The 24,826-nt window shown below is 39.9% G+C and overlaps 1 protein-coding gene across 4 annotated transcripts in view; it reads left to right on the top strand.

Annotated features, from left to right (window-relative positions):
* The window catches only part of CHRM3 (cholinergic receptor muscarinic 3), a 518,874-nt gene that overhangs the window by 223,094 nt on the left and 270,954 nt on the right, over positions 1–24,826 (top strand). For 3 of the 4 annotated variants that reach the window (XM_059055044.2, XM_067025651.1, XM_067025652.1), the window contains exon 3: positions 8,978–9,040. The gene's annotated coding sequence lies outside the window, so the exon portion shown is untranslated. The remainder of the gene's footprint in view (positions 1–8,977; positions 9,041–24,826) is intronic. The other variant, XM_067025653.1, reaches the window with a different exon arrangement.

The raw sequence follows: 24,826 nt of genomic DNA, 5'->3' as shown, positions 1-24,826 counted from the left end.
TTGTTTTACTGAAATATATTTTTCCAAGGATTATTTCCCTTTTATGACACAGCATTGGAACATTGGCTAAACCTTGTTTCCAGTCTGCCCTTGGTACAAGACTGCCTCTGAGAACCAACAGATAATAAAGAGATGCTGCTGAGAACACTGTTTTTCTTGCCAAAAATCAGATAGACTTATCTATCTATTGATCAATAGATAGACAGAGATAATATCCAATTATAGTGAGGAAAGTGGAAAACAAATTGCTTAATATTTTTGATAAGTAAATAGCATTTTCTACTAAAATAAATGTGATGATCCTAGGACCTATAAGTTACAGTTTTAGGAATACATAACTATAAAAATTAACATACATGTACAGAGACACAAGGATTATTATTGCTAAATTGTTTATAATAGAAAAAAGGAAACATCCTGTTTCCTTTTATATATATGCATATATGCATATATATATGCATATATCTTTCAATCCAGTAAAAGGATTGAGTAAATTGTGGCACATCCATGCTGAGGTGGGTTCATCAGCTCTTTTAAAGCGTGCGTTAGATCCACTGGGATGGATGAGGAATTTGTGCTGTATTGTTTAGTGAGAAGGGAATATGCATAATAATATAAATGGCAGGATAACAGTAAAGGAAATGGGTAAGTTTGAATGAAAAGTGAAAGCACATGTAATGATAAACCTCAAACTGTAAACATTCAAGGGATTAAATTTGGGAGTGAGAATGGGAGGAAGACAAAATCATTTTTTTTTCCTTTTATGTAACTAAGTATTGTTTGGTTTATTAAATGAGCTTTATTACTTTATAACTTAGAAAAAAAGAAAAGCATTTTATTATGTATCGTTATACAGGAATGGTCATTAAATTCTGTTTCTAAGTTGCTAGGCTGCCTAGAATTCAGGCTGACAGAGATTAAGACCTAAGAACAGAAAATGAATGACAGAAGCAGGGTGAACAAAACAGCTTCCTGCCCCTTAGGATTCTTTCCACTCTGTTTCCATAGGTTCTTTAGAATTGTAAATAAGTTAGTCTCCTAAACTTACTCACAACTGCATGTATCAACTCATAAATAACTCTATCTCCACTGTGAATAAAAAGGTAGAAAATAATAGTTTTTCTGGATAAAAGGAAAAGTGAACGTTTGTAACCCATGGCCCCTCTTCTTCCTGCCTCATTTCTACCAGTAATACAGATTAACTACTTTCTGACCACCCTTACCAGTTTAAGAAATATTATGGTGAATCACATGCAATAAATTACTCTTTCACCCTTTAATTCAGATAATAGGTCCCACATAATATCCAGTGGTATGAGTTGCCTTCAAATGAATTGTTATGAAAGGAGCTGTGGTTCTGAAATGTGCTTGTTTGTTTTTTATCCTTATACTGAAAGGTGTTAGTTAGCAAACAGGGATATTTCTTTTCTGTCATCATACATGTTCTACTCAAAGGTCATATTTTATTTTAAATGCACCACTTGGAAGAGAAGGACAAAATTCGGAAATGGTAGGACTTGGGCTAAGTGATTCTTTAATTCTTTTCAGCTTCAACATCCTATGATTTTAAAGAAAAATAAAAGCTAAAACTACAGATAAAGCTAGACATAATCTTCTGAAGGCTTTTGTTCACTGTAGAACTGAATATAAAATTGGGAGTGTCTTAGTCTTCTAGGGCTGCTATAACAAAATACCAGATTAAGCTTAAACTGGAGGCTGATGGGCCAAGATCAAGGTGCCGGCAGCGTTGGTTTCTGGGGAGGGCTCTGTCCTTGGCTTGCAGACAGTGCCTTCTCAGTGTGTCCTCGTGTGGCTTTTTTTCTATGTATGGGGGATGCGGGTAGAGAGAGAGCATCGGAGAGCTTGTTCTCACTGGGTGTCTCCTCTTCTTCTTATAAAGACACAGTCCTATTGGATGAGGGCCCAGCCCTACGACCTTGGGGATTAGGGCTTCAACTTATTATAAATTTGAGGAAGACACAGTTTAGTCCATAACAGGGAGAAAAATAGGCATAGGATACTATAGGATACTAACGTTGTATATGTTTCACTTTATGCTAAGTTTCTGCTTTCTGAGTTTTCAGTGCATCTTTTAGTAAAAGCAATAAATTGAAGTGACATTTAACTGCCTTTTCCAGCCAGCAGTCATAATTTTTAAAGTCTGATTTTATAAGGTCATGCGTTATTTCATTAAATTGTTAAAATATCTTTATGTTTAACATTTTATGCAATATATATATATGCATATATCTTTCTAACGGGTTACATTTCAAACTATCTTTTAAAAAGTTTTACTTTTAAAATAGCTTTAATATTGAAAGAACTGTTTAAACCTCAGTTAGATGTTAAATGTCATCAAGTTTCTGTTATTTAACTGGCACTGTAGAAATACTAATTAGTTATTAAATACTTTTTTTCAGAATTATAAAAAATGTTAAAATATAGAACACAAAATTCACATCTAATTACAGAAAGAACTAACCAACAAGCATTCATGTTATTGGTTAAATTCGTTTCAGTCACTTTTCTGTGTCCACAGAGCAAAAAGTGAAATTACAAAATTTGGATAATGCTCTTCACCCTGTTTTGTGAATCTAGCTGAATTTAGCCTCCAACTTTTATCTCAGCAGAAGGAGATTAGGTTTGCTCAAATTGGATTGACAATCGGTCCTTTTCCATGAATGGGGGTAAATGTTTCCTTCTCCCATTAAGACTCTGTCAAAATTGAAATGGAGAACAATACTTTTCACTTAATTGTCTGTTGATACTGCCTCGAATTTCTAGAACTCTTGGCCTAATAAGACTTTATAGGAGTCTCAGTATCCACTCCTGCAGGCCTCAGGCTCAGGGAGTGGTAAGAATTGAAAACTAGCAGGCTGCAGGTCTCAGGCCTGCCCAGTCTCTGTGCAGTAAATGAGGAGATTCATCCCCTCCTGTTAGTGGTTTTTGGGAGAACCAACAAGAGATCTGGAGTAGGCCTTGGCAAGAGACAGTTTATAGTTTATCTTCCTCAAATCCTGGGTTGCTCTCCTCATTCTAATTTAAATGTAGATGCCATCCACCACCACGCCAGCACACCTCCTATGAAGGTAAGGGACTTAATGATCCGATCTGCTCCACCATGACCAGTCCACTCACCCCAAAATACTGAATCTTGCCCATGTTCCCAACCACTGGCTGAGGTCTTGTCAGCTTATATGAACCACCAAGTTGGCTGCCATCTTGATAACACGTGTGGAACCTGCCTGGAAGACTTCTGAAACTGTGCTCCCCATCAGCCAGCCTGGCCCACTGGATCTCATTCTGGGTTTGCAGTGTCTCCTTAGATACTTGTCGACTGAAAAAAATGCACGACCTAAAAATTGAGGATTACATTTTATTCAGCAGACATACTTAAGCCTAGGTGACAGCCTCTGAGGGATTGCTCTGAAGAGGTAAGGGAGGAGCCAGGATACAGAAGAGTTTTTGCAAAATAACTAGGTAGTCGGAACATCAAAAGATTACTGTTAATTAAAGAAAAACAGACACGTCAAGTTGATGAATTTAGCATTTTTCTATGTATAGGAAGCTGCAGGAATCTAGACGCATTGAAATCATTCCTTTGATGTGCATCGTAACTATCTAGGGCCAGTGTCTCTGGCTTGATGGCCACAGTATCCTTTGTTTACTGAGGTGGCAGGCAACACTGTTTGTCTCCACCCAGCAGTCAGTGGTGATACAATCCTCACTGATTGAAAACAAAAAAAAACCTCCCAAAGTGGATGATTTTCTTTAGCTCCGGAATGCCATGCCCATTTGCTGTCTCTTCCCTTCCACAGTGTTGCGCTCTCAGGAATACCCAGGTAGAGCCTATCTTAGAACACTTGGTGTCCACCAGGAACTCCTGTTGTGCTGCTCTGAGCAAGGCCTATTGACCAAAACAGCCAAACAACTTCTCAGAATCCTTGTAGCGATTGATGGACCAGAGGAACCTCTCTACTCATTCAGACCAGGCGTTGTGTTCATTTCATAAGCACGATAAAGTAAAACAAGAAGGATAGAGAGAGGAGGATAATGGTAAATGGAAAAAGATGAAGCAGCACCAAGTTTTCTCTCGATCATCCCTGTAGAGCTGTGGTTCTACACAGAGCAAGCAAGCATCTGTCTCTTTCTCTATAAAATGCGGGTAGCAATAGATAGGGCTGTGATGATGAAATGATTGGGTGTATGTCAAGGGCTTGGAATAGCACCTGGAATATGGAGAGCATTCAGTAAATGTTTATTGTTGCTATTGTTGGTCCTACTATTATTAAATGGGATTTGAAATGGAAAGGATCTAAGCTAGTTCCTTAACTGGTCAACTAGGAGACAATTATTTGATCCCTGAGCTGCCTCTGCAAATTGGGAGTAATAACCGGTCTGGCACACAGGAAACAACACTTATTCTCTCACCCTCTTTCACCTGCTGTGATTTTTGTTTTCCTTCAGTTACAAAGGAATGAATGATTTTATTGGTAAGAACTGTTGCATGTTTTCATTAGTTCTGTCTCTCCCTCTCTAGATGGGTGGATAAAAATGACAAGATGGGCTCTGAAGGGAACAAATCAAAATACAAATCTGAATGAGCAAAGATATTTAGTGAATGCGGTTTTTGAATAAGAACTGAATGCAAACCGGACCTAGCACAATATATACATTTTTGGAACTATATTTATCCTATTCCCATGAAATAGGCTGTCAGGCTCAACTTTGTCAAAGCACTTGTTATCAGATAAGGAGGTTAAAAGACTAAAGATACGTTGTGAAATTAAATAGGGGAATATTCTAGGTCCTCCCTGAGAGTTTGGGGTCGAATTTCAACCAAATACTAGAAGTTAATTAATGAAGCTTATTTATTTCAAGACTGTGAGCAGGTAAAATGCTGTCCAAATTAGAGGGCTGCAGATTCATTTACCAACCACTTAGCTTGCAAAACATTCACATAAATGCTTTGCATCTTCCTAGACACGGGAGAATATGCACATTCAAAATCATTAGAAAGTAGGCAAAATGATTTGTTGAAAAAGTTTTAAGGAGGGCTTCCCTGGTGGCGCAGTGGTTGAGAGGCCGCCTGCCGATGCAGGGGACACGGGTTCGTGCCCCGGTCCGGGAAGATCCCACATGCCGCGGAGCGGCTGGGCCCGTGAGCCATGGCCGCTGAGCCTGCGCGTCCGGAGCCTGTGCTTCACAACGGGAGAGGCCACAACAGTGAGAGGCCCGCATACCACAAAAAAAAAAAAAAGTTTCCAGGAAATGGGACAGCTCAAATTATATTAAATGTCCAAAACCGCTGCCTCATTGAGTGCCTTTCTCAGAGTTCGTGCTCCATAAACACCTGATGATCTGACAGAAAGAAACTACTACTCAAGAGACCTTGTCAAAATAGCCTACCTTTCTCTATATACATCCTAACTCAAAGTAATATTTCGTTCACCTATTGAAAGAAGCCATAATTATTATTCTGTCTCTGGCTTTGTTTTCCTCATTATTTGGCTAACTGCATAATTACAGCAATGATCTCTGGAATCGCCAAGTATATTTTGATTATGAAACCTTCTGAACCATGTTTACTGGAATTTGGAAGAACCTGTCATTTATACTGAGAGATTTGAGGCTTACCCCTAAATGAATGTCATGTGCAATTAATTTGCAATAGAGTGAGTGTGAAGCTAGGATGAAAGCCAGTTCCCTCGCTGGTTTTCAAAATGAGTGCTTTGCTGAATTTAATCTAGAGAAACTTAGATAAACTTCAGGGTGTTCAGTCTTATTTATTGTTCTCCAATTCATTTAGCAAATAAGGTCTTTTTATTAGCAGACACGTTAATGACTGAATGGTGTTCGTTTCTTTTGTCATTAATCGTGCCACTTAATTTTTATTATTGAGAGATATGTATTTGCTTATTTTGAGTTATGTGAATCTCAATATGTAGGCATGTTGGGACACTCTTAATTGTAAATTAGACCAGTGTGTTCTGGATATTTATTAATTTTAATGATAAAACACATATAACAAAGACATATTGAGCAACTGCTAGGTGCAAGACACTTAGTAAGTTACTGTGAAAAGACCGGCACGTGCTTAGTGGAAATCGCTGAGCACTTGCCCTTTAACTCGTTAGATTCGATAAGGAATCTCTGGGGAAAGATGAATTCTAGGCTCACTGGCGTGCCCCGTATGGTAGAAAACGTCCATTTGTTAGACAGAGAGGAGAGACAGAAATCAGTATTAAAGAGGCCTCCATATTGGTTTTTGGTAGACTTCCTTGATTATACTTTCTTTATTTTAGACTTTTATGGATTGCATTTTTTGGCAACAAGGTTGATTTTCCTTGTTTGTTGACTTACCCGTCACTTCCTCTGGTAGGAATGGGCGTGTTAATACACTGTTGCATTTTCTCCTGAAGTTCCCATTGTAGAGATGCTATTTGCTAAGGAGATGCTTGTATCTAAAAGGAGCAGGGCAATGAGTGGAAAGAGACAGACAGCCTGGATTCAAGTGACCTCTGCTCACTCACACCTGCAGCCTCAATGTCCCCACACATAAAGTGAATGGCTCTCATGAAAGATTGGCTCCAGCCCCTTCCTTCCTTAGGACACACTCCTCAGACCCGGGCCCCCAAGGGATGAGCAATCTGAGAGGCCTCACTTGAGTCAGGTGCCCGCCTTTTGCCAAAAGGAGGAGAGGGTCCCTTGATTGATAGTTCCAGTGCCTGGAGCAGGAGTAGAGGGAAAGGCTCTGGGCATGGGGGGATGGGTGGTTTTGAGCCAGTAAAGTGGCTCATGTTCTCTGAGATAGTGCTTCTCCCCCTGTGAAGGACCAATGACTTTTTTTTCTTTTCTTTTTGCCCAATCCTTTGCAGGTTGATACTTTTTTTAAAAAAGACATGTAAAATAGCAATCTATCTTTAAATTATGAATCAAACATTTCTCCATCCCTAGGCTTATCCTGTCACACACTCTCAGAGAAGTTCCTTGCGTCCTTGCTGAGGAAATGCCCCCCCGCACATTCCCCTAGGATCCCTCTACTTCCCACCTCGCAGCCTCTTCTCATCCTCCTGTCATCTGACTTACCCTTCACCTCTCTAGAAACTGCAAAGTCCTCCTTTTAAAAATCCAGTAATATATTATCAGGTCTCATCCTCAAGTTCTCCTGTAGCACTTACTGTTCCTTCCAGGTGGATGCTCTGTCCTCAAGGACATCCCTCACAAGAACACACTTCCCTCCTCCTCCTCTCATGGAACTTGGTGCCTTTTTCCTTCTCTGGATCAACCTTCTAAGAGAGAGGCTTTTCTAACATTCTGGCCCAAATGTCTGGCTCTGTACACTTTAAAATGTGAATATCAGTGTCCAAAGAGGGGTTAGGGGATTTTCTTTAAGATTTGATTATATCCCAAGATATTTGCAAACAATGTATTTGATAAGGGACTGAAATCCCAAATATATTTTTAAAACGTATACAACTGAATGTCAAAAAAACACCAACAACCCGATTAAAAAATGGACAGAAGACCTGCAGATACAGTTTTCCAAAGAAGATATACAGGTGACCAACAGGCACATGAAAAGATTCTCAACACCACTACTCATAAGGTAAAAGCAAATCAAAAGTACAGTGAGATACCACCTCACACCTATCAGAATGACTGTTATCAAAAAGAAGAAATAACAAGCGTTGGCGAGGATGTGGAGAAAAGGGAGCCCCTCGTACACTGTTGGTGGGAATGTAGATTGGTGCAGCCACTATGGAAAACAGTATGGAGGTTCCTCAAAAAAGTAAAAGTAGAATTACCATATGATTCAGCAATTCTAGTTCTGGGTTTTTATCTAGAGAAAACAAAAACACTAATTTGAAAAGATATATGCACCCGTATGTTCATTGCAGCATTATTTACAATAACCAAGATATGGCAACAACTGACGTGTGTATTGGTAAAGGAGTGGATAAAAAGGTGGTATTCTGGAATATTACTCATCCATAAAAAAGAAAAAAATCTTGCCATTTGTGACAACATAGGTGTACCTAGAGGATGCTATGCTAAGTGAAATAAGCCAGAGAGAGTAAAACAAATACTGTATGATTTCACTTATATGCAAAATGTAAAAAACAAATGGACAAAATAAAACACAAACAGACTCATAGATACAGAGAACAAACTAGTGGTTGCACGAGGGGAGAGGGATGGGGGGACAGGTGAAATAAGTGAAGGGGATTAAGAGGTACAAACTTCCAGCTGTAAAATAGGTCAGAATGATGTAATGTACAGCATGGGGAATATGGTCAGTATATTGTAACAACTTTGTATGGTGACAGATGGTCTCTGGATTTATTGTGGTGATCATTTCATAATGTGTACAAATATCAAATCACTATGTTGTACACCTGAAACTAATCTAATATTGTATGTCAATTATAATTCAGTTTATAAAGATTTGATCCTATCTCTGTGTGAGAATTGAGCTAATCATAAGATAATGGTATGTATATACTTCCAGTAGTGTCTGGGAGAAGATAGTGGACTTGAACTTCTAAGGGATCATTCCTCTGACTTCTCTTTGAAAGTAGACAGCGCTAAGTCATTTACTGAAAAAGGAAGGCACAATCACTAACATGTAAAACTAAGGGATGAGCAACTTTTTTTTTTTTTCTCTTCTTCTTACTTTATGTCCTTTCACTGTGATTTGGGCTTTGGCAGGTATGAGGAGTGGAACTACAGAAAGAGCCTTTCATCCGAAGTCAGTAGATGTGTTTCTTTTGCCAATAACAGGTTCCTTAACTCTCTGACCACCTGTGTCCTCATCAGTTATGAGAGGCGGTTGGGCACCATGATCTTTGAAGTCACTTTCTAGAAAATTCTGTGATGTTCTTACATTTTTAGAAATCATTGTGTGTAACCTAGTGACTTTCCCTTTTCCAGGGTCCTGGCTTAATGTAAACCTTATTTTCTTGTTCTCTTCTAGCACCTGTTTTCTGATTAGAGACAAAATAAATGACATTCAGAACTTCCACTAAGGTACTGTAAGGTAAGATCTTTTTTTGAGTTGAGTTCTTTGCTTTAAAAGGGGGGTTTATGGCTTGATCTGTGAGCAGAGGTTAATGAAGAATAGGAATTTCTAGGTTGGTGTTTTTCAGTACAATTTATAATTGTTACTGTGTGCATCTTAATATAAATAAGTCATGCTCAACTTTTTGTGTCTCAATAAAGGTACTTTTTTTTTTTTTTTACTAATTTGTTCATCAGATTCAAAATTACAATGAAGGAATTTGTTGAAATATGAAATAAGTTGATTTTATTTCAAAAACGTATTGTATCTTAACTGTAGTAATGTGAGGGTTTTTTAAATAGTACAAAGTGTTTGAATTTTTAGCAAATATAGGACCTTATTGCTTGTCTAATTCATAGCTTAAATATTATCTTTTGATTATTTATATTGCCTTATTTGGAATCCTGTACAAAGTTTGATTGTAAGTATAAAGAAAGAGCAACATTGTGAAAAAGCTCAATCCTTTTTAAATGTTATTGTTCATAATACTTTTTCTATTCAGCAGACAGTGCAGATAGCCTACCCAATATACATTCTTCCCTATTCCTTTCTTAAAAATTCCTGAAGTTTTGAAGGACAATAAAACTTCCCAGACTCCTTTGCTGCAGCCACATGACCCAGTTCTGGCTAACGAGTTGAGTGATGGGCCCTGGGGAGGGTTTCCCTTCCTGAATTAATTCCCTTCCTGAATTAAAAGAGTGGAGCTTCAAGAGGAGAATATTTTTGGAACATTTTCCTTTGTTATTACCCCGTCTTTCTACCTGGAGAGTAGTTCTAAAATTTGTAGCTGCAGGGTCTTAATTTATGAAAGTGACTGAGTGATGACGCAGAGAAGTCAGTGTCATGGGAAGAAGAATTTATTACTTGCATTTCCCAAGAGAAGGGGACACTCCATGAAAGGCCATCTGAGGAAGACCAGGTCTGGTCAAGGAGCAGAAAACAGAAAGGAGGAGAAAGTCTAGGTCAGTGTCTTTCTTGGGAGTTTCCTCAGGAAAGGAAGGGCAGGGCAGGTTTAACAGATTAGGATTGGCCAGTTAGAATAATGTCGGTGGGCCCTGGGCTGCAAGGGTGGTCTCTGGTTGCCTGGTACCTGGCAGGGTGTTGATTTAGGCAGGGGAAATATTGACTTGGTGTGTGAGTTAGATAAGAAGGTGGATGGGACTATAGACTCAGGATTGTTTGGTTTACATGCGAAAGATGTGCTCCAGGCCAAATCCTTTGCTATTCCTAAGAATTGGTTAGTCTTGGGACGGACAGTTCCTCCCTGGTCAGCAACTTTTAAGATGTCAAAACATCATAAAATACAGAAAATAAAAAACATGATTAAAACGAAGCACAGCCGCCATCTTGTAATCACAAGGACAAAAGCCACAACCAGGGATATTGGAGCAGAAAGGTAAAAGGAGCTTGACACCTTGATGACACTCTTAAGCTCTAGTGAAGCTACCATTACATTTCCTGTTGTAGGAGACAAATAAATCCCTTAGACAAGGTTGTTAGGTCTTCTGATACTCGGAGCCAAATGCAGACTTAGCTGATTCTAGCATTCATATCTAGGGTCATGATGCTAGATGTACTTCTGTACCTTATTTAGTCTTCACGGCAGTGCCATCCGGGTAAGTATTACGATCCCCATTTTACAGTGAGGAAACTGATGCTTTGAGATGTTAACAACTTTGTCCTATGATAGTAAGTGTCAAAGGCAAGGTTTGAACTTGGACCTGTCAGGTGCCCTTCCCTGTACTCTGCTGCGTCAGTGCTGGTCCCCACATTATGATGCCAGGAGCCTGTACTGTTGTTGTGGCATCATCAGTGCACTAATCCTTTGCATGTTCTGCAGTAATACAGAAATTCCACTAGATTATCCATTTATAAAACTAAGTGAACTGAGGCTATTCCATATTTTTTTTAAAAAAGGAAAGAGAAAACTCTGGTTTGGGGGAATCAGGATGAATTGACATTGCCTATGGAAGCAGGTGAAAGAAATACCAATTCCAAGTTTTTTATTTTGCTTTTTGTTCTTTTGAAATCAAAGTTTAGGACTAATGGTCTAAATATGGCCACCAAAACTAAGCTTCTAAGCTACAGTCCTAATATTAAATACTTTCCTTCTAACAGTGTCCATTACTTCACTCAGTAGGCTCAAAAAAAATGCAGGAAAAAGATAAATTATATAATAAAATTCCTTTCCAAAGAAAGACATGCAAGATATTGAATAAGGTACTGAGCTGAGTCGGGGGAGGAGGTGCTGGATAATGGAAAAGTCCCTGGGCTGGAAACTAGGAGATGGGAAATGCAGGTGACAGCCAGCCCTTTGGAGGCTGAAAAAAGCTGTTTCACCTCTCTGGACCTTTGTTCTTTGTTTGTAAATGGAGGGTGTATGATATTCTGATATTCTCTTAATATAAAGTAATAACTTACCTTGTTGGATGTCCATTGCTAATGTAGGGAAATGCTGTGTCTACTCAAGTCAACTTTTTTCTTTTTGGCCATTAAACTAAAGAGTTATCAGTTATTTTCCTTTTCCTGTCCTTTATTTCAAATACATCCTGAAATTCTTAATTTCTTTCTGTCTGTTCTGTTACAACCCTGATCCAAGTCATCATTCTGTCTTGCCGGGACAACTGTGTAAGCTTCCTGGTGGTCTCCTGGCTTCTATTCTTGCCACACCAAAATCCATTCTGTGTGCAAGACCAGTGTCTGGGGAACCTACATCAGAGCTTGTTATTCTCCTGAGACCTGCTCAAAACCCTTCAACTCATTTCTCTGCATTTAGAGTAGAACCCAAACACATGACCATGTCTTACCTATCTGATACAATCAGGCTTCTACGTGTGCCTTTTCTCCCTGCTTCCCCAACACCAGTGGCCCTGTCTTTCATTCTGTTCCTTTGTGTTCTTGTCTCCCTAAGGCCCTGGCATGGCAGTCCCCTGGCTTGCAGGGCTCTGTCCCTGAAGTTTCCCATTCAGATCTCAGCTGCAAATCTTCCCTAACCACTCTCTCTAAATGAGCACTATCCCAAGTTTAATTCCTTTTAAAAACTACAAGTTTTAGGGACTTCCCAGGTGGTCCAGTGGCTGAGACTCTGTGCTCCCAATGCAGCGGGCCCGGGTTCGATCCCTGGTCAGGGAACTAGATCCCGCATGCTGCAACAAAGATCCCGTGTGCCACAACTAAGACCTGACGCAGCCAAATAAATAACTTAAATAAGTACTAAAGAAAAAACTTAGAAGTTTTATTTTTAAGGCATATTAAAATACCCCCATATGGAAAAAGTACTTATTTGTATAGCTTAAGGGATTTAGGCAAGACATGAAGAATTCTGACACATGTTTATGGTTTGTTGTATGGTCTAAGCTCCTTGAGGGCAGGGCCTCTCTGGTCTCTCTTCCTCACTGCCTGAACCGCAATACCGATAAAGATGCCTGTTCTCTGCAAGAAGCTTAGTAAATATTTATTGAATGAATGAATGTACAGTCAAAAAATGCCTTAGGTAAAATATCCCAAAAGAAATTAAGCAGTGCTTATAGATGTCTCCAATGGGTTTATTGCTCTAGACTGGAAAGAAAGGAAAGAAAAAAAGAAAAGATGAAAAAACAAATCCTGGGAACAGAGACAGACAACAGTGCACACAGAAAATAGCAGTAAATCCTTGGGAGGGACCACTTTTGGTATTGTCACTAGTGGCATTTCTGATCTGTGGTGATGGGTGACAGAGCCCAGTTCTTTGGATCTTACGTAGATTTATTAGTTAAGCCTGGCACATAGATGATTGGAAATGTTTGTTGAATGAAGGCCCATAAGAATGAAATAATAAATCATCGAACCACTAAGAGCAAAGCTGCCTTTTTTTTTCCCAGTGGCCAACATAATATTCCCTTGATGCCAATATTGAGTCCCTGTTAGTAACAGACATTCCAAATACAGTGAGTGTGAAAAATGTTCCATGAAACTGAGTTCAATGAGTGTGCTAGGCTTCTCCCTTAGAGAGCTTCAGAGTTAATTCCATCTTCCAAGTCAGTTGCCACAGGGACCATCCAGGATGGCACACCATGCAAATGTATTAAAATGTTGATGGGAAAATGGAAGCTCGGAAAATGTCTTATCTGTCAATTAAATGATGTAGCCTCGTGGTTCGATTACAGTAATTCGGGGGGTTTTTGTTTTTTGCCAGTTGAGATTTGACAGCTGTTTATAAAATATTTACATTCTGATTTCAGTCACATTGACAGCACTTTTGGATCTTTGGAAGATGATAATTATATGTTAGGAAAATGTTTTAAAAAGTTTGAAGCTGATCTGTTGAGGGGGAGAATCTGTTTTAAAAATTGTACAAAGGAAGGAAATCCACTTTATAAAAGGATATACTTCCAATAAAAATCAGAAATAATAGACATTTGTGACCTGAAGACACACTGCATGGGATGGGAAGAAGTATCCTTCTCCACTCTGCCTGTTTTGGGTCCCTTAGCTTTTCTTAACTCTGTCTAGCTGGGTATATGCTTCTCACCTTTTTTCACTTAATTATGCACGTGTGATATTTGTGTGGTAGGTACTTGGGTAAATTAGATAGGATTGGCGGGCATCCATATGGAATTTTGTGAAAAAAATTTCAATACATACACTTTGTATTAAAAGAAGAGAAAATAACGAAACAGAAACAGACTCATTGATGCAGAGAACAGACTTGTGGTTGCCAAGGGCTGGGGGGGGAAGAGATGGATTGGGAGTTTGGGATTAGCAGATGTAAACTATTATATATAGGATGGATAAGCAACTGTATAGCACAGGGAACTATATTCAATATCCTGTGATAAACCATAATGGAAAAGAATATGAAAAAGAATGTATATATATATGTATCACTGAATCACTTTGCTGTACGGCAGAAATTAACACAACATTGTAAATCAACTATACTTCAATAAAATAAGTTTTAAAAAAAGAAGAGAAAATAAAAAGTATTGGGAAGAAAACTAAGTATTGAATTTCCAAATAAAATATTTTCAAATGTTTTAATGAAAAGCATAAATTCACAAATAACTTTTTCTTATGAGGTATTGTGTTCGAAACATTGACTTGTAATTTCCAATCAGTGGTCTCTCCAAAGTCTTGATAGCTGCTATTTGTGGGATGCTTTGTAAGAACAAGGAGATGACAAAAAGTTTAAAACCTAATTTTGTAGCCATTCAGAAGTTTCCTGGAATTGAAATTATACCTGGAGAATCTGATGGCTATTCCTTTCTTTCATTGGCAACTGTAATGTTGAAATTTCTTAGAATAAGGCAGGTGATTCTGGAATCCAGCCTAACATTTTAGTATCAAATATTTAAAATTTTTGTAGAAAGCATATATTCTTTTATAGCCATCACCCTGCCCATAGCTTGGACCCCACTAGATGTGTATATCAGCTCTAAATGGACAGAAGTGGGCTCAACCCTGTCTAAAGGGACCAGGAGCAAAAGTATAATTGGAGGCCCTGGACCCACCCTTCTTCTCACCCCTGGCTCTTTCCTCCTCCTCCAGGGCCTCATGTGGACACTCAGCCTGGAAGTCCAACCCACCCCTCCCCACTGTGTCACAGCTGTCTCTTGACCACCTGCTGGGTCCTGGATGCAGGGGAGGATGTATCTTGTGAAAACACCACTGTATACCCTAGAAATGAGCAGACTTGGGCCTGTGGGCAAGGGGTTCTGGGGACCCGAGTATGAAGCCTGGTCTAAAAGGAACCCAGCTCCCCTAGGGCATGTCCCTTGGAAAGGGTGAGGGCCAGAGTGGGTCCTCTGATGCAGTGCTTCTCAAATTCAAATGTGTGTACAGTCACCTGTTCAAATACAGATTCTGATTTGTAAGGGCTAAGGTGGGCCTGCGCTTTTGCATTCCTGCGGCGCACCCAGCTGCTGCCGTCAGTGACTGCACTCTGAGAAGCAAGACTGTAACGCACAAACCCAGGCAGGGGTCCCTTGCCTGGGTCTCCGGGAGGTACTGGACAGAAGTACCAGCTTTAGATAAAGACAAAGATGTGGGTCTGCCATGGAGAGCTGTTCTCTCCAGGAACCCCCAGCCTGGATCCTGTCCCCCTGGTACTCCTCCCTGTTCTGCACCAGGCCCCTTGGCAACCTGTCCCTCCACTTCCCTCATCTGCTCACAGCCCCTGGTCCCTGAGGGGCGGCAGCTCGCCCTCTGTTTGGACACTGAACTTGACGTCCGGGTGGCAGAGTGCACCTCCTCTGTGCTCAGAGCATCTCGGAGGGGCAGCAGGTACTGGGAGTCCCCATTATCCTTGCAGCCTGCGAGACCTGAGGCTCAGCCCCAGACTCGGCTCAGCCACACCTGCCTCTGAGGATTGGGCCCCATGCCCCAAACCTGCTGGCCACACAGGGGTCTCAGGGCACCAGTGTGAATCTTATACACCAGGGTACTGCTGCCCAACACGTGGAATGCCCCACAATTAGATTTAAGAAGGCACTGTAAGTGAAGGTAGTAAATCTAATAGTTCTCTAGCAAGATTTTAATACATTACACGGAAATAGATGAAAAAGCAAATTCGTTTTCAGAAATGACCCCAGAGAAAGCAATCCATTTTTTAAAAAAATACTTAAATTCTCAGTGGAACATTTGAACTAAAAGGAAAAGAAAATCCAAATCAGGAACAAAATAAAGCAGAAAGTCACAGATCGTATTTTTAAATAAAACGAGCATTTGTTTGTTATGCTATACACAAAAGAAATAAAATGCAAAAAAAAATCAAAATAAGTTGATCAGATGATCAAAATATATGACAGAGTAGCATTTAAGACACAGAACAAAAAACCCACAAAAATAGTATCAGAATATGGACATAATAAAAATAAAATAAATCTTAGGGGATAACTAAAAATTATAACGAGAGTAGCTATAGAAAACTAGGAGTGATAGGTAAAGTAATAGAGATGATTTATTTCATAAAAATCCAAATTTGGAGTTCGTAGATGATACTTTTTAACTAAAAGAAGGTTTTAGACACAGTTCCATAACATGGATAAATTAAATTACATTCTAAGAGAAATGAGGAAGCTCGTAGGCTTACAGTGAAAAATCATAGAAAAGAATGCGAAAATGAGAGGCACAATCTTCACAGCAAACAACATGCAGCATGCATGCAGGTATAAGAAGAAATAAATCCAAAGCACATGTAAGAACGCCTTGAAAAAAAAAAAGATCTCATAATGTGATAAAAGGCAAAAGCTGTGGAAGTGCTATATTTACATTCCAGCATATTCTAGGGGGAAAAAAGAAAATTCAGTTTACACAGTTTCTTCTTATTCTGAGATTGCAAATTCTGTCCAGTTTCCTTTCAGCAAGATACTTACTCAATTCTTGCTGTATGTTCCTGAGATGAAATTTCAGATGATCTGTGCTAATGCTTTAATACACAGCTTCTCTCTTGAAGAGCTTGCAGTCCAGTTTTGATTGCAAGGTACACACATTTTTTAGTAAGTGTTAAAATGTAAGACCAGATTTAAATAATGTGACCAAGTTGTTTAAATACCAAACAGATTATGACCCCATAGTTGTCATGGACTGTATCTTTAGCATGTTTATAGTCTTGATACTTTTCACAGTGATAAACATATATAACTTTGGGAAAATGTTTATGATGTATTGATGACCTGCCAGGTTAGAATAAAAGATAACACTTTTATGTGGCTTCAAGGGCACGGAGACCCCTCTATAAGAAGAGGGTGACATATTATGAGGTTTCAGGAAAAGTAGGGCTTATATGGGCAGAAAGAAAACCCCAACCCAGTAGGCATTGCAAAGGATCACAGGTGTAGGGTAGAATGTGACGGCCTCAGGATTTGACTTCTGTGGATGAGGGGTGGGGCTCTAAGAACAGGGCAAAGTGGGTCGGACCAAAAGGAGAATAATTACATTTGTAAAGGAGCTTGGATTTTATTTTGAAAATAACAGAATACACTGAAAGAATAGGAGCAGGGGAATAACATGAGGAAAATTAACTGGGCGACACTCTGTGGAAATAGATTGAAAGCGGGAAAATACATTGATAACTTTTTCAGGAAAAAGGAGATTAGAGACAAAAGAGGAAACTGCCAGCAGGAGGAAAGAATAGATTCAAAAGATAGCATGAGAAAGTCTGGACCTTAGTCCTTCCTACATCCGTTTTGTATTTGCTGCCTCTTGGGTCTTCACACTTTCTGGTTCTTTGGAAGATTTGCCTCTCCTGTGTAAATGGAAAATGGGCTCAAGTCGCAAAGAAGAAGCAAACAACACCCCTGCCTAGGTTTTCTTTTGATTTCTATGTCTCCCTCCTTCTCTTTCTCCCATCTTCCATGACCCTGTTCTTTCCTTCAGTTTCCTCATGTTCCCAGAACTCCTCAAACAGCTGCAGTTTGGCCTCTGATTCCACCACCTCCCTGGAACTGCAGTTACCAAAATGAGAAAGATCCCCTGGTTGATAAACCCCAAGAATTTTTTAGTCTTAACTTTCTTGACTGCTCTGCAAAATTTGTTACCTATGACCTTTTTGAAATTCCCTCTTTCCTTGTATTCCAGGGAACTTTCCTCTGCTTGAATCTCCTGGTACTCTTTTCCCCTCATTGTCTTTCTGTCTTTCTCCCTCCCTCTTTTCCTTCCTTTCTGTTTTTTTCTTCTGTCTATTGCTTAAGTACAAATCCCCTTCCCTGCCCCTGCCAGAATTCTGTTCAGAATTCTTTTCTGCCTAATTCACTTAACTTCCAGGCTTAAGCTATGACCTTTAGCCCAGTGACTCAGATCTCTACCCCCAGCCTAGACATCTTTCCCTAGTCCACATCTGTGTGTCCAGTTGGACCACCCTAGCTGGACTTTCACCCCAGACCCCCAATCACAATGGCGGAACTGAACTGCTCTGTTCCTCCTGTCCCTTCCCCGCTTCTTCATATCTCTGTCCCAGCCTTCTGTGAATCATACAGGAGCAACCCAGAAACTGAATACAGCCCTTTACCTTTCTGAATTGAAAGTCTCATTATCATTCCAATTGAGCCTCTTTCTAGCTGTCTGACCTTCAGCATTACTTAACTTGTGTGTCTCTCAGTTTTCTTATTTATAAAATGGAAAAAAAATAATAGCACTTGCCTCACAGGAGTGTTGTGAAGACAATAAATGGCACATTGTGGGTTTCCCTGGTGGCGCAGTGGTTGGGAGTCCGCCCGCCGATGCAGGGGACGCGGGTTCGTGCCCCGGTCCCGGAGGATCCCACGTGCTGTGGAGCGGCTGGGCCCGTGAGCTGTGGCCGCCACGTTGTAAGCCCTCAGTAAATATTAACTATTTTATTGTTTGAAGTAAGCAGACTCCCCATTGACTTGAAGAAAACAAAACTAGTTTTCTTAACGTGTGATTTGGTTTTTGCTTAAGCTTTGTTTCCCACCATGTCCTAACTTCCACCCTGATTTCTACCCTTACAAAAAGGTGCTCTAACAGGCCACGCTTTGACCCTCCCTCTCCCAAGCTCACTGGTGCCTCTTCCCGTTACTGGATCATGACTTAGCCATGATAATTTCCACTGATCTTCAAAGTGTGTGTGGGATATCTCTTCCTGCCCTCTTCTCCCCAAGTGTAAACTAGTTTTTCCTCCGCGTGCTCCCAGAGAGCCATTGTCTTAGAGATCGTGCATGCCGCATTACCACTGTGTGTGCATCTCTGTGCTACCAGCTTCTTAGTGGTAGAGGATGCACTATTTATCTTTAGGTAGGAGTGGTTTTGAGAGGAAGTGTAACCATAGGGTGTGGGCAGCAAAAGAGAATAAGCAGAGCATTCACCAATGGTACACCTAGATGCGGCCCTGAATACAGCCAGCCCTCTTTCCTCCTCCGTTTGAGCCTGAGATAGCTGAAAAGGGGGAAGTTGGAAGAGCAGAAAACAAAAGGCAACATGACTCTATCAACGTAAATCTAAAACAAAGATGTGAGGGGAAAAAATGGAAGCCAGTTGGTAGACTGTTCACAATGGGTTAGAGATTCCCCGAGTCACAGTGGAAGGGACTCACACAGGGGCGGCTGGCAGGAGAGGAGAGCTCATGCTGACCTGGTGATAAATCTGTATGAAATCTTCTGGAACAAGATTTCAGTCTCAAGAATGAGGAAAGGACGAGACTGATAACACAGATTTGTGATATATAGGAATTTGAGCTGTAACATTGGCATATACACACAGTTTTAATGAGTCATAGTATTTTTTGTTATGAGATGTGTGTGTGTGTGTGGTGCCATATATAATAGCATACTACCTATACATTTTAATATATTTTGATAATAAGAGTAGTACAATGTTTATCATAGAAATATTGGCAGTCAGGGAAGTATAAGTCTGATATGAAACGGTGGTGAGGAAATGGAGGTAGGTGGTATACACGACTTTGTAGGCAAGGTTGACCTTGAGAGGGAGCGGAAACGTCGTGCGGCAGTGGCGTGGTCCAGTAGAAGACGCGGGACCTGGGGCCAAGTGAGGCTTTCGGAAGCCGGCAGACTGTATAGCCTGTTTGTAAAATGATGGAAATAATTGAGGAAGGAAGGATAAACTGACCGTAGATGGGAGAGGGGGGCACTTCAGGAGTAAATACCTTGAGTGGGTGAGAACAGTGGGCCGGGTTGGCCCTGGATAGGTGCAGGGGCACAGATGCCAGTGGGTAGACAGGTGATGATGGTCAGAAAAGGAAGCAGGTATCAAATTGTTATTACTTTCCCTGTGCTCCTTTGAATTCAAATAATGCACAGATTTAAACCTGTCCTTTGGACTGAGAAGGATGGCTCCGAAGAAAGTAAGCTGTGTGCACAGTGACTGACGTTAGGGGCGTTGTTTTCGGACAGACCTTTGTCTCCTGGCTCCGCCTCTCTCCTTCAGCTGTGGGACTCTCATCAGGTTAGCTGATGGTGGGTCAGAGCCCAGGTTGCGGACTGGACTCCAATGCTGGGATCCCGGCTCCGTCACCAACTGTCTGCGTCAACTTGGATCAAGCACTTGGCCCTTTCTGCCTGGGCGCTTCTTGAGTAAAAGTGGAGATTTAAGATGACCCTACCCGTAGGCGGGATAAGTAATAAGTGAGAACACTGTAAATTTGGTAGAGCATTTATATTTCTAGTCAATGTTAGTGGTTATTATTTATTTATTATTTATTTATTTATTATTATTATTATTTATTATTATTTATTTATTATTATTTCACTCTCTAAGCATTCATTTATTATTATTATTATTATTTATTATTATTATTATTATTATTATTAATTATTTATTTATTATTATTTCACTCTCTAAGCCTTCATTTCCACCTGTAAAATGGGGTAGATAATAGACCTGCCACATGTGATTGTTGTGAGAGTAAGAAAGACATTACATACAAGGTTCTCAGCATTACAGCAAGTGAGTGTAAAGGGAAAAAAGAAGTGTGAGTGAGGGTCAGGGATGGCTCCGCTGGACAGCCAGAGACTGGGAACTTTTTTTTTTTTTTTTGTGGTACGCGGGCCTCTCACTGTTGTGGCCTCTCCCGTTGCGGAGCACAGGCTCCGGACGCGCAGGCTCAGCGGCCATGGCTCACGGGCCCAGCCGCTCCACGGCATGTGGGATCTTCCCAGACCGGGGCACGAACCAGTGTCCCCTGCATCGGCAGGCGGATTCTCAACCACTGCGCCACCAGGGAAGCCCGAGACTGGGAACTTTTGAATGAAGGTTGGGAGAGAGAAGATGACTTGGGGTTTGAAGGCAAAGTTTTTAAAGCTTCATTTGTAACAGAATGGAAGCCAATTAAAGCCTGATGATGTGGCCAAGGACACAAAGCCTTTCCTTCGAAGCTGATAAATTTAATAAAAATTGATTCATTTTCACTTCACTAAAGATGAGGGGAGATTGTGTGTGGGCATGGGCACATTTTAGAATGAATATCTGCAGAGGTTGAGTTAATGTAATGAGATTTTATATTGAGAAGTGACATTAATTACCACATTATATCAGAGCATCTGAACAAGTACACTAAAATAGTTAAAAAGAAGTAAGCTGAATTTATTTAATTAAATTACTGTGTTTTGTAGCATCATGCGCATAATATAAAAATAGTGTAATGAAATATATATACATTATGTTTTGATTTCTAAATGGAACCTAAGGATCACAAGGGCAAACCTAGCATAGTGCTGGTATACCATAGCTGCTGGACGGTGATGGGTGAACAAATCCCACGTTTGCAACTCCTGTGACTTACATTGGACCTCTCCATCTTAGAAAAAAATAGCTAACACATTCTACTTGTTTCTTTACAAACAAGTGCAATACGAAGTGGTGCTAATGATGGAAATCTAGATAATTAGGGACTTTTTTATGAGTTGGTGTGTCAAGTCGAAGAACAAAGCAGGGCATTATGAAATACATGTAAGGTAAGTGTAGATAGGACTGTGTTCCAGACAAAATGATACCATTAAGTATTATCTGAAATAATGTCTTGTGTGCTTCAAGATGAAAGTATTCTTATGAGAAAAGAAGGAAGGGAAGCGTTAAAGCTGGAAGCAATGGAGCATAGCACAAGTAACAGTGAGGGGCACTCAGAGAAGCTTGAGTGGTCGGCTTGGCTGAGACAGTCACGATCCTCTCTCCTTCCCTCTTTCCCTGCCCCCAGCTAGTCCCCAGAATTGGACCGTCTGTGACTTGAGTTGCTCACTCTAGCACTTTCTCAGGGGAGTATAAAGAAACTGGTACTTAAGGTGTGGCCTCTGGAGCATCAGCCTGAGCATCATCTGGGAACTTCTTGCAAATGCAGAGTCTTAGCCCCCCTGTCAGCCCTACTGAATCGGAATCTGCAGTTAACAAGTTCTGCAGGTGATTCACATTAAATCACATTAAAATTTGAAAAGTATTGGCATAGAGATGAGAAGTGTGGGCTTTAATGCGCACTGATCTGGATTCAAATTCCGGTTCCACCATGGGCAAGCTAATTTTCCGATTTTGTTTCATCATCTGTACTCTGTAGTTACAGGTACCTCATAAATACTATTATGTAAGGGAAATGAGATAGTTCCATGTAAAGTGTTTATGTAGTGCCTTGGATGTTTAGTAAGCATCCAATAAATCTTGGGTATTTTTCATGACTTCCCCTCTGCTGAGCAAAGGAAATAATAGTAAGGCAGAAGACTTCTCACTGTGACCTTTCCCTCTGCTTCCTCAATCTTATACTTAGCATACACTTGCAGATGGATCTCATAATCTTTCTGAGTTTACTTCTACCACTGGAAGTTTCTTTCTGTTTACAATACTATGGACAAGTAAGTCACTTAACCTCTTTGAGCCTCGTTTTTCTCCTCAATATTACGGGATGGTCACATCATCCCATCTCACAGACTTGTAAAAATCAAGTGGAGTGGTTCATAAGACAGCATTTCATTCATTGCGGACATTAACACAACAGGTTTCATAGAAGAATCATCTGAAGATGAGAGGGGTAAATAACATACGATGGTAAATTACGTCATTTATAATAATGATGGTATTAGTGACTGATACGGCCGTTCCCCCTTTGACAGGGAGAGAGAAGGTGGGCTCTGGTTGCTCACGAGGAGGAGAGGAAATTGGTTCCCTCTTCAGAGACAGAGGCCTCTGCAAGTAGATCCCAGAAAGTCTATCGTTGAAAAATGATCTAGACTTAAAAGGGATAAGCATTTTGCTCTTTACCTACATAGCAGCAGAAGATGAGACGCATATACTAAAAGAGTAAGACAAAATTAAACAAGTAGGCATCGAGGAAAGTTTCTAGGGAGGATTAGAGGAAGGACTGCATCTGGTTGTATGTCAGCAGGGCTTCTGAGACAGAAGGTGTTTATGGCTGGCCTTGGGGGAGATAGACTCCTGAGAGGGAGTTGCAGTGCAGTCTTCTTGGAGAGAGTAGCATGAGGAAAAACAGAGCCAGAAAAGCCTGAAGCACATAAAGGAAGGATTAAAAAAAAAAAAAATCTACTTTGGAAACTCCAGATTACAGAGGGGTGGAAAGAAAAAATGAATGGTATGGGTAGGTGTGGGTCAGATTTTGAAGGACCTTGTTTGCTCAATTCCTAATTTCTCGTTGATGGCTAGTCATTTATTATTTTGGAGGTGGGAATTGTCACGACCAGGGATGTGTCTCAGAACATTTATCTGGCATCCAAGTGTGAGTTGCTTTAAATCAGGAATGAGTAGGGAGACTAACTCAGAGCAGATATTTTGTGGCCCAGGAAAAGTAATAAGACCCTGAGCTGAATTTGTAACGCTGGGAATGGAAAGGAAAGAACAGTTTGCAACAAATGCCTTTCTAACAGGTTTAAGTTGACTCTTTCATGTCAGCAAGAAACCTCAATGTTAGAGGAAAATAAAAATAATTCACCTCATAGTGGGTGTTGCTCTTGCCAAGTTCCATCTCTTGGTATATTTTTTAAAGTTAGTGTGAGTAGATGTGCAAATACACTAGTTACTTATTCTATTTTTATGTCCCTGTGCAGGCAAAGAGAAAAAGGAATAATTCTATTCATGTGTCATACTCTAAGACTTATGGTAGTTTGCTAATAATAAGTTCTATTGTCTTGGTCTCAAAAGGCATTCAGGGGCTGAACCAAGTATAGTAAGGTCTCCCAGACCCCACTGATTACACAGCTGCAAAATTTGTAGCCGACATGTCAGGCGTCCTTAGTATTTTTGCAGGCCAAAACGCCAAGCAAAGTCAAGTCAAATTGTTTCTTGTTTCCCTTGAAAATTTGTAGGATCTAACAATAGAGGTCAAGTCTGGCTCAGAAACTTTAGTCCCTTCTTTAACCTCCTGGATTGTTGGCTGAGCCTGTTTTTTTCCATCTGTTGAATGAGGGATAATCATACTTTCATCTATTCCTGCCTTTCTAAGAAAGGCTTTGAGCTCCTTGGTTTCAAGATATTTTCGTAGAGTTGAAAATTAAATATACTTCAGATGTCCTCCCACACGTGGCTCTAGGCCAGTTTCACCCTTGGTGTAATTCTTTAGACTGAGGATTATCTGCCTTCATCTCACTTTACTCTCAGAGTTTGGTGCATACCTGCCTTCTCATCTCTATAGTTCATTAACCTGCAAATCGGGAATGATATTAGTGTCATCTTGAAACATCTTCTCTGTATAAACAGTGTTTCTAAAGGCTTCCCGAGTAATATGAAATGAAACAATCGACTTGATGCCATCCCTTTTTTAGTAAAAATAAATATTAAGAAAATGTAAAGAAAAAGAACTGACATATAAATATATCAGTATTGAGATTATAAGTGATTTTTAAAATTTTAATAATTTCTTCTTTTCAAATTCTCCATAATGAACAAATATTACTTACATGAGTTAAAAAAAAACTATTACTAAAGTACTTTTTTCTAGCTGTAGTCATCATACTTCATTTTTATAACTTCTGTGTTTTATTTCTAAAAGATGTATCCTTGAAATGTTTTGATGATTGTGTACATCAAAGAGTTATCTTTTTCTATAGCAATGGTTCTCAAATTTTAGGATTTCAAAATAACTTAGGAGGCCAAGAGAGAATTATGAATTTGGAGTTTTGAAAATGGGGATCACTTAAAGCAACTAATCTCTGCTGACAACATTTTTAAGGGAAGGATATTATAATACTATGCTTTTTATATAATATACTTTTATAATATAAAGGATTTAGTCTAAGAATAAAAAAGGGCCTCTCACAAGAAAGGCCATAGGTATATTTGCAGCAACATTTATGCATGATATATTTATATATGTATATA

Source organism: Kogia breviceps, chromosome 2 (assembly GCF_026419965.1).
Source record: "Kogia breviceps isolate mKogBre1 chromosome 2, mKogBre1 haplotype 1, whole genome shotgun sequence".
Classification (NCBI taxonomy): Eukaryota; Metazoa; Chordata; class Mammalia; order Artiodactyla; family Physeteridae; genus Kogia; species Kogia breviceps.
This window is presented reverse-complemented; position numbering and strand designations above follow the sequence as displayed.